We start from the raw sequence: 10715 nt of genomic DNA on the forward strand, positions 1-10715 counted from the left end.
CGCTGTCACTGGAGCAAGCAAGCCTCCCTGTTCGCTTCAGTGCATGGCTGCCGGCTGCCATCTTGGCTGACAGTTAATTTGCATAAGGATATGCTGATTAGCCAATGGGAAGGGTAGCGGTCGTACGCTAATTACCATGTTTCTCTTTTATTAGTGTAGATGAATAATAAACTTACTTTGCACATATAATGAATATCCACTTTTACTCCCACAGACATTCAATTCATCTATTCTCAAGAATAAAGATTCCATGGTAGTGGGGCTCTCCTACTTCTGGGTTTTCTAGTCTGCTTCATTTGCCTGTCTATAAAACAGTTAATATTTTTACTTTTCTGTGATACATTTCATTTCATTCCCACTTTGATATGTTTCTTATGTTGCTGAAAGCTCGGCTATGCATTCAGGTGTATGTTTCATGTGACTTGTCTGACAGTAAGCATTTTTCCACAGAAAGAGTTTGAAAGTATTTGGTAGTAAGCTGAAATTTATGGTAGTTTTATTAATTATAGACCTTAGTCATTTGAAGCCCAACAAAATCATCGTTACCATCCTGAAAAAGCAATGAGACATTTCATACATGCAAACTTATGTTTACAAAAATAGAATATCCGAAATCTTTAGAGACAGATAAATGATGAAGTCAATATTTGTTATTGTTGGTCTAAGATTTCACACCGGTGAGCTTTCTTCAGTAATAAGGACACAGGTTGACTGTATGTATTTTAAGGAGAGCTCAGAACTGATGCTACATAAAATTTGCAACAAAATAAATATTAAGGCGGCTGTGCACTTTCCATTTTCCCAGGAAAATCATTTTCAGTCTGTAAATGACCAAGCTCCTGGATAATAATTAAATCAGAGACTGTGAACCTAAGTTTAGATCCAAATTTCAAGATTAAATGTTACTTGTTACAGGAAATGCAAACTCTTTTATCATTTCCTATAGCATAATCGAATGGGCTTTGAAGACGATACATTCTCAGATTGGATTTTATGTAGAAAACTAGAGGCCTAGTGCATGAAATTCTTGCACTCGGGGGAGGGCCTCAGCCCTCTTGCAGTCTGGAACCCCTCGGGGGATGTCCGCCTGCTGGCTTAGGCCCGCTCCCCTCCATAAGCCCGGCTTCTGGCTGAGTGGCGCTCCCCCTGTGGGAGCGCACTGACCACCAGGGGGCAGCTCCTGGGTTAAGCATCTGCCCCCTGTGTGCGTCATAGTGACCGGTCATTCCACCGTTTGGTCAATTTACATATTAGCCTTTTATTATATAGGATTTCTGGAATCTTCAACCAAATGCACCTGAAATGAAACACGTTCATCTGATAGGAGCCTCAATTATTTTGGAGATGGGCATTGGCATAACGTTTTTTTAGGGGCCACCCTTCTCGTGTCTGGGATGCTATCTGGTTCGATTCTCTCCTTGGCCATTCTAAATGGTAAAGTTAATGTTCAGTTTATATTTTTAGTGTAATGATCTATCATAAACAAAACCAATGTAAACCAATTGATTATTTTATGTGGATTTTAAGACATTTCTATAATAACAGTTTGGAAAAAGTAAAATAAAATTATGCAATCAAATAGCAATTTCCTCATTAGTGTGTTAATTTCTTGCATGAAATGCAAATCTTGAAGCAATGATGACTGCTATCTGGAGAAATATCATTTTAATAGTGTCACAAGTTCATTAAATGCCCCAGGTTGGAGATAAACAGAAAGTTGGTGAGACATGTTTATGTCATATGTTCTATTTTCAAATCATACTTATAAACTATTCATCTTTTGTGCATACTGCAAGATGAATTAAAACACCTGCATATACGCTCAGAGAAAGTTTGTTGGTGCCGACTCTCTGAATAAGCCTACATATTTCTTCATCAGCTATGGTTTTACTCAAATGCCATTCTGCAGGCAGTAGTGAGTCCATCCATCTCTTCTATGTGAATAAATTCAGGCTTCTAATGCCTCAAACACTGCGAATTAGAGCAAAGCGGATATTCTCCCCTATCCTTGGGAACGATCACATTTTAACATCTCTGAGTAGCTCAAACTCTCTTTCTTCTCATCACAATGAAAGAAGCAGACACATCTTTCATTATTCCTGCTTATTTTCAATGCCAAGTACAACTCAGATTTGCCTGTTCTGATTGTAGCCTTTTGTATGGAGTATTAGGACAAAAGAAAAGATTCATGATGAATTTTAGGGAAAGGCCTTTTAGACTGAAAAGATTTGAGCAAAGAGGAGAAATGTAATTATTTGGAATGAACAAGGCAAAGTGTAAAAATCCAATTTTCAGATTTCTACTTACCGATAAAAGATTTGGATAAATAGGCTCAGTTTCCATCCTTTTGTTTGAAGTATAGAAAAACTCACAATAATGGTAAAATAAAATGAAAAACTATTTATATATTTAATAAATACAATTATTATATATCTTTAGATAGTCAAATATGGGGCTGTTGTTTCACTTATAACTTACCATTGATAAAGTACAAGAATTCATGGAGCTTAGCAAATAAATATCATAAAAGAATAAACATGACTTGTAAATTATTTATGACTAGAGGCCCGGTGCACAATATTCATGAACTGGGGGGCGGGGGCTCAGCCTGGCCTAGGCCCACTCCCCACACTGTACTCGCCAGCCATGAGCCCTGCTTCTGGCTGAGCGGCGCTCCCCCTGTGGGAGCGCATGGACCACCAGGGGGCAGCTCCGGCATTGAGCGTCTGCCCCCTGGTGTAAGTGCGCATCATGGTGATTGGTCGTTCTGCTGTTCGGTCGATTTGCATATTAGCATTTTATTATATAGGATTATATGTAGTTTTCTTCCACATTTTTATTTGCAAACAAAATTTATTGAAATATTATATTTTGAGAACTCTCTTATTGTTGAGAAAAAAAGCTACTTACTAGATTTTGAAGATTCTATACAGAGTTGTAGTAACAGTTCTACCCACAAAGGAAAATGTTTCCCCAGTGTGAGTTTTCTTCAGGCTAAACCCAATTTGGAGACGAGAAAGGCTATTTTCAAGGAGGTGCCATCTTCCCTCATCTTATGATAACAAACACAGATCAAGAAAATGCAAAGAAACATTTGGAGGCAAAGGTTATTTGTTATTTGACATCTTGGTTAATAGTAAATGCTACATTTACGCTTTCTTATAAAGAACAGAGTGAATCCGAAGGCCCAGCATTTCTTTTCTCTCCTGTTTCGGGTTTTGATGTGTAGATCAATGTGGATCCAATGGTTCCCCAATAATTAACTTGTTCCCAGCAGGGGGTCAGTTTTCTCAGAAGCTCACGCAGGGAAGGCCCTTCCAAGAGCAGCGCCTCACTCTGATCTGAGAGGCGCTTCTTGTGAAATGACACAGTGGCTGCCCCAGGGCAGAGAGCCGGCTGCCCTGTGAGTGCCCCACACCCAGGACCCCTCCACCATCCCCTCCAGCTGGAACCTGCCCTTGAATGGAGAAAGCCTGTGAGGCCTGATCTGATTCAAAATCAAAAAGGAGATAATTCTAGCAGAAATGACTGGATTTAATGAGAAGAAAACACATCTGTGACATTTAAAAGGGAATTTGTCCAGTCTATGCTCAGAGCGAGTGGTGACTGTCCCATGTTGTTTTACACGATGGTCATTCTGGTGCATCCACAGGAGCAGACACAGGAGAGGCTCAGGAGAGCCCTGTGTACACTGTTCCCAGGCCCAGGCCCAGGAGGCACCGTGCTGTGTGCGCAGAGCCACCTGGGAAAGCCCCAGCAGCCCTCATGAGGCCTTTAGTGGAGATGCCTTGGGAAAGGAAGGCAGGTCAGCAGCTTATGAGGCACTAGAATGAATAGATTCTGGGAGCTCTAAGCCATTGAGGGGAGGAGGGGATTCCCTAGTTGACTGTGACCTGGCCCTGGAATGATTACAGCAGAGGAGGACTGCTTCCTGGCTGTATAGACCAGATAAAGGAAGATGGCTCCAGATTGGTTACTCTGCATGTCAAAGGTGTGGTCCAGGCAGAGCCCTTTGCCATTGCTAATACTTGGCTAGTCCTGGGAGGGGCAGTCTCTCCCCAGCCAGGAAGGTCAAAACACCATAAATATACAGAATGTATATACAAGAAATAGACAATACAGAGATTTTTATTATTTTTTATTGATCAGTACAGGGACGCATGGGGTTTTTTTAGGTCTATTCTGAAGTAATTTTAATGAACCCTATGCAAAATAGAGAATAAAATGCATGCTATTTTATTGTGAAAGTCACCTTCCTCTTAAGTTAGTGAGTGGATGGGGGTGTTAGTGTACTAGCAGGAGATCCAGAGACACTGAGCATAGAAGGTGTGTGGTGGAGAAAATGTTCAGACTGGAACGACGAGGGTTTACCACCACTAAGGTGTTTCTAGAAGAGTAGAAAATTCAGAGGCAGAATTTCCAAGCATGTGTTTAGTAAATACACGTTTAAGGGCCACATCCTAAGCTTTTGAAATGAGAAGGAGAGTGATTGGGGTCTTTGTTGCCTAGTAACTGAAGGAACACTGCCATGTGAGAGGCTTGAACCTGGCAGACCTAGTTAGTCGCATGCCACTCCACTTGGCATGAAAGCCAGGTCAAGACCTAAACCTGAGAGTAGATATTTTCCAAGAGATTCCGAAACACTGGGGGCCTGGAGAAAGGAGAGAAGAGGGAAATAGTGCAGCGAGTCTAGCTCAGAAATAAATTTCAGAGTTGTTTAGTTTGGCCACAGATTAATAAATCCACATTCACAGTCAAGATTTGTCCTTGCCTATTCAAAGTTCCACATGTTGTTATGAATCACAATTACATTCTGTGACAATTACAAATGTGTAAATCTTGGTTGGGAGATTGTTAATAATGGGAACTTCTTTCACTCTCATTGCCTCCTGATTGTGTTCCTGAATGTTATCTGTAGAATCTGAGCATTGGAATAAATAAGTCAAACACGGCCACTGCAGTATCGGATGGCCCCAGGCATGCTCAGTCCAGTTCTAGCCAAAGCATCAGAAATCAATGAGCAAACATAGCACTATGCACACCAGACACGAATTACTCTGATTCAAATACCGGTTTGTTCATGACAATTACTTTATACAATGAGACTTAGAATCAGCAAAGCAGAGCCTGACGAGATTTAATGTGATCAATGAGGCGTCGTTGGGCTGCAGAAAGAGTTACATCAAACTGCAGTGAAAATGCATTATTCACTACTTTCTTATATCTGCACTTAAATATACATGACAATACACAAAGATTTAGAAACCCCTGCATCCAGCAATACTAATTGGTGATCCATCAAGTTATTGGAATGCCTCATGGGTAAAGGAAGGCTCCTGTGTAGTTCTGAGACCATAGAGGAGCACACAGGGGAACATGGTAGGAGTGTCCCTATTGTGTTAAATGCATTATCTTGTTTAGTCCTCTCTCAACCCAATGAGTTAGGGACTTCCGCAAGTTATCAGTGAGTAAGGAGAGGTTAAAGAACTCACCAGGATCATGTAGCTAGAAAGTAGTAAAGCCAGCAAGTAAGCAACTTATTGCAGAGCCTTCACTTAATTGGAGGCCAAACTCAGAAACAGAGCCTTCGTCCTGCAAAAAGCTCTCTCTCTCTCTCTCTCTCTCTCTCTAAAAATCAATAAAATATCAATAGGGAAAAATAGAGGGTGCTATGAGAACATAGTGGAGGCTCAGAAAATCAAGAACTTGGGAGGGAATTTGGAATAATAATTTAAAAAAAAAAAACCTTTGGGGGAGAAGTAACAGTGAGTTAGTGAATTTATATTTTAATCAGGAAAACTAGTAGAATAGAGCTTCAGTCAGATGACCTCACACATAGAAATCCCTTGAGATGAGAGAAGCCATGGCTCTCGGGGGAGCTGATAAAGGTTCTAGAATAGCAGTGACCTAGACAGCGAGGGGGCGGTGGTGCAAATAAAGTCATGGGAGACTCAGATAATCAAGATCCGGATAAGCGGCTGAACCACGTGGAAGAGAAAAGAAGCTTTTTATCAGACTAGGGAACAAGATTAGCAGACATCCCATGACGCAACAATATATGAACTAAATAAAAGGTAGGGAGCCAACCAAATCTTGGCTACAAGCTGTGCCCAACAGACATAATCTCAAATTAAAAAGTAAGGAGATTTAATTCTCTCAGCCACCAAGGGGAATTTTAGAATCGGCTCATTTAATGGCATTTAGCATTAAATTCCAACACAAGGTAACGTCTATAAAAAAGGTGAGCAAATAGGGGAAAATGACATAATAAAGCCAACAAAATACAATGAAAGTGAAATAGTACAAAGAGAAGGAGAAGCTTCCAATATGAAGTTTTGCTTCAGGGAAAGAAATTACATTATAGAAAACGTCTACTTTGTAATCTTGATAGAATTCAGGGAGAAATGAACTCTCCCAACGAGATAAGAATGATATGGTGATTGTATATATTCATAAACACCTCCAAGAAATATGTGACAACCCTGAAAGGAAAATGATTTTACAGGGACTTGGAGACCAGGGTGTGGAAATAATAGATTCCTCCATTATTTCCTTTTCCCCACAAAAAAAAAAAAAGTCAAGACCTAGTACGAATTTCAATTCTATGCATATACAAGCCAAGTAACATTGGCCTCCAACACTAGAAATCAAAGACATTTGCATTAAAAAGATGACATTTCTTTTCCGTCCCAATTTGTAAGAATGATAATTTTCAAGGAAGCACCAATTCTCACAACGGCTATGCTGAGAGTTGGAGTTTAAATAGGTACAAGTAAAAGGAAAGTTGTCAATAGCAATGATTTTTTTTTTCATTTTAAAAGTCTTTGAACAATCCATCCCACTTCTTTGAATGTATTCACAAAAACTTATTTGTAAGAATGTGCACCAATGTAGTCTTTGAAATTATAAGAAATGGAGGCAACCTAAAATTCAACAGCACGAAAATGGATTAAATGAGGTGAGATACATCCCGTGGAAGGGCCCGTGTGGGGCTCTCACAACACAGGAATGGAAGGGTTCATTGTACAGTCCTGTGACCTTCATACTGTGAAGTGTAAGGAGTCGTCTTCAAAGCTGCATTGCAATACATGTAAATTCTGTCAATTGTGTAACAGCCTTGTATAAATGCTCATGTTGACTTCACCTGGATAAGTTTATGAAAGGCGATTGTAAATTTGGCTCATTTTTCTGCAGGTTGACAGTATAGAAAATGCAAGGAAAAAAATATCAAAGAGTATATTATCCAGAATTTCGATATGTGCTCATATTTGACTTCATTTTAGGATAAAACTATTTTATGGAAGAAGAATTGCAGTAGGGTTGGAGAGGATTCCATCATCATCTCTTTAACACGGAGAAGAAGCATGATTTTACAGCTTCCAACGCGTGCTGATTTGCATAAAAGATACAGAAGCTGCTGTGTTTCGCTGCAATGATTTTACTTTCATACTTTCCAGTAAGATGTGTTTCCCTGCCAACAAGATCCCACCAAGGAAGAAAAAGCTTATTATCTTGTATTGTTTAAATATCACTGTTTGAAATCTTCCCCTTTAAATCCAATTTACTGCCAATAATTTGTGGTGGAGGCATTAACCATTATTATTAATTTTTCAATTCTCTCAAAAGATGGAATCAACATTTTTCTCATTTTACTACCTTGTGTGTCCATGTGAGGTTCAGGATGAGATACCTGGGCCTCAAGGTTACAACTGACTTTTTCTCTCGTGGCAAAACATCCCATAAAACAAAGCAGAACAGAGACATTTGAAAAGGAATTCACAGTGTTTGATGACTGGAAATCAAATCACTTTTCAAAATTATTATTAACAAGCTAGAGGCCCAGTGCACAAATTCGTGCACAGGCGGGGTCCGGTCAGCCCACCCCTATCAGGGCTGCTCTGGCCTGGCCAGCCAGGTTGGAGGGGCCGCAGGTGGTTGGCCAGCTGGCCCCAACCCCTGGTCAAACTCCCAGTAGAACTCTCGGTCCAATTCCCAGTCAAGGGGACAATTTGCATATTAGCCTTTTATTATATAGTATTTGTATGGAGTATTAATGGGCCCCAAAGAATAAAGATACCTAGGTTATTATTTTTAACCATCACTTAATATTTCAAATGTATTCATGTGTTCAATTTTCAACAGGTAAGAAAGTACTAAAATGTTAACAGGCTAAATTAAATGCTAGTATTTCATTAAATAACAGCTATCAATATCTAATAATTAGAGTCTGAACTATATAAACCTTAACTTTTTAAAAGAACATCATTCACAATTTCTCATAAAACAAGAGATAATTTTCCCTCAAGAAGCTTGATGCTCTTTGGTGTTCTTAAGATAATTTCTGTGCTTGATTCTCTCTTGACTATTAAAAAAAGAAAAAGGATGACTTTGTTTCATGGAGCATAAGAGTCATCAGCCACTCTCAAGTAGTCAGTCATATTGAATATCTTTTAAGATACACGCCTCTTCTCCCAGCCCAGGGGGTTCCAAGGGTTGGTGAGGCAGAATTACCACTCAGTTATAAAGAATCAAAAACTAATAATCCCCCACTCTCTTTTCTCACTGCATCTTCTCACCTGTGTTCCCTGTGGTATTAACTCTGAAATGAGCTGGCCTCACCTTAGACCCCAGAGAACAGAGAGTCGCAGTAACTTAGGGAAAACAAAGAAAATATGATACCTTTTCTTAGGGATGGAGTGTAATGTGCATATGATTAAGCAGATGCAGTATTCCGTGTAATCATGAATTTTGTAAGAATATAACTTTTCTTCATGTAAATCAGGAGACAGACATATCAACTCATACAACTTTTAAAAGGCATTTGTTGCAATCAACACTACGTAGATACACTCACACACAAACAAACGCACACCTCTATATACATACAAAAAATAGTCTCACTTTTGAATTAAGAATCATTTTTCTTTGACTGGGCTTATACATCTTTGAGAAAAGAGTGTTAAATTCATATAAAACAATATGTGTGCATTACAAATGATCACATGAATCCTGGTTGTCATAGAAATATATTTATAGAACTGTATTTTGTTTCAAAAGAATGTCTAGTATAATTTTATTTTACTAAATTATGTGTGTGGATGTTTACAAAAGGAAAAAAAGAAAAAGTTACCAGTGAAATTAGTCTTTGTATGAGTTCAGATCATTTTTTTTTTGCATTTGTTTTCTTTACAAGAACATGCAGTTTCTTAGATTAGTGGAAGTGATGAACTGAAAGTGTAATTTTGAAAGAGGGTATTAAAAGATGAGGCACATTAAAATCTTCAGGAGTTTATTAGCACATGTACATCATCTTGAACAGGGGGCAGTGTCGATGTGAGAGTGGTTAGGAGTGCGCCACCTAGAGGAGCCAGGAGGGAGGTTTTCATGGAGAAGTTGCCAAAGCCAACAAGGCAATGATTCCATGGCCTACAGTTGCCCTGTTGGCTGATTGGGGAAAGCCTTGCTGGCTGTTTGTGACTGGCTGTTCTTAACACTGAGGCATTTGCAGGAATTGACTCCCTCTGGGGTTGATTTGCTTTCGTAGGCTCTGAAGGCATGGAAGCCACTTCAGTCTGAGAGCCTCTTTGGTCACTTTAACAAAGCCAACAAGGCAATGATTTCATGGCCTACAGTTGCCCTGTTGGCTGATTGGGGAAAGCCTTGCTGGCTGTTTGTGACTGGCTGTTCTTAACACTGAGGCATTTGCAGGAATTGACTCCCTCTGGGGTTGATTTGCTTTCGTAGGCTCTGAAGGCATGGAAGCCACTTCAGTCTGAGAGCCTCTTTGGTCACTTTAACCAGGGGAAGAAGTGGCATCAACACAAGAATGAGGTCAAAGAATGAGTGGCATATTTAAAGGTATAATATTATTTATAAATACTATAAACCTATCTGTAGATCAAGCTATCATCTACCTGACTATGATCTTTTAGCCAAAAATGGCATAACACATTCTTTTAAGTGTGCGAGGAACATCATTAAATTTAACCAAAACATGACTCATGTAAACCAAGTCTCAATAAACCTAGAAGAATTAAACTAATTTGCAGTATTTTATTTGACCATAGAGGGATGAAGCTAGACATCAATAACAAAAGCAACTAGAAAACCCTAAAACATTTCAATATTATTTAACATGTTTATGTTTTAAACTAACTCTCAGTATGGTTGCGTAAGTGCTAGACATTCAATCTCAAACCCATTGCCAAATGTCAGCACCCTGTACACTTGCACTGCTCATTGACTAGGTGAGCAGAACAGAGGGGCTGAAATCTCTTTTCATCAAAACATGGGGAAATAAAGATCTTATATGGAATCAGGAGGAAGGCTCCATTCAAACTTGTGATTAGAGCTTAAACAGGAAAACACACAAAAAGAATCCCCATCCTCTTAATGTCTGCTCATGGATGTTCAGAATCCTTGTCTCTGTCCTGGACAAAATGGTTTCTTGGAAATAATATTCTTCTATACAATATATAAATATATACATTCTTGTGTGTGAATGTGAGTAGTTGCATGTATGACACATGGCTATTTATTTCACCTACAAATAAAATTATTGGAATTACCTACAATTCCAATACATGAAGTAAAGTTCTTAATTGTGGCTGTGTAACACCTTAAAATTATGTGTACACGTGAAGGAATAGCTATATATACTTCAGACAATTGTCAGTGTTTTATTACTTGCATGTTGGAATTGAGGTCTCACTATT

This window comes from Myotis brandtii, unplaced genomic scaffold (genome assembly GCF_000412655.1).
Source record: "Myotis brandtii unplaced genomic scaffold, ASM41265v1 scaffold1050, whole genome shotgun sequence".
NCBI classification, from domain to species: Eukaryota; Metazoa; Chordata; class Mammalia; order Chiroptera; family Vespertilionidae; genus Myotis; species Myotis brandtii.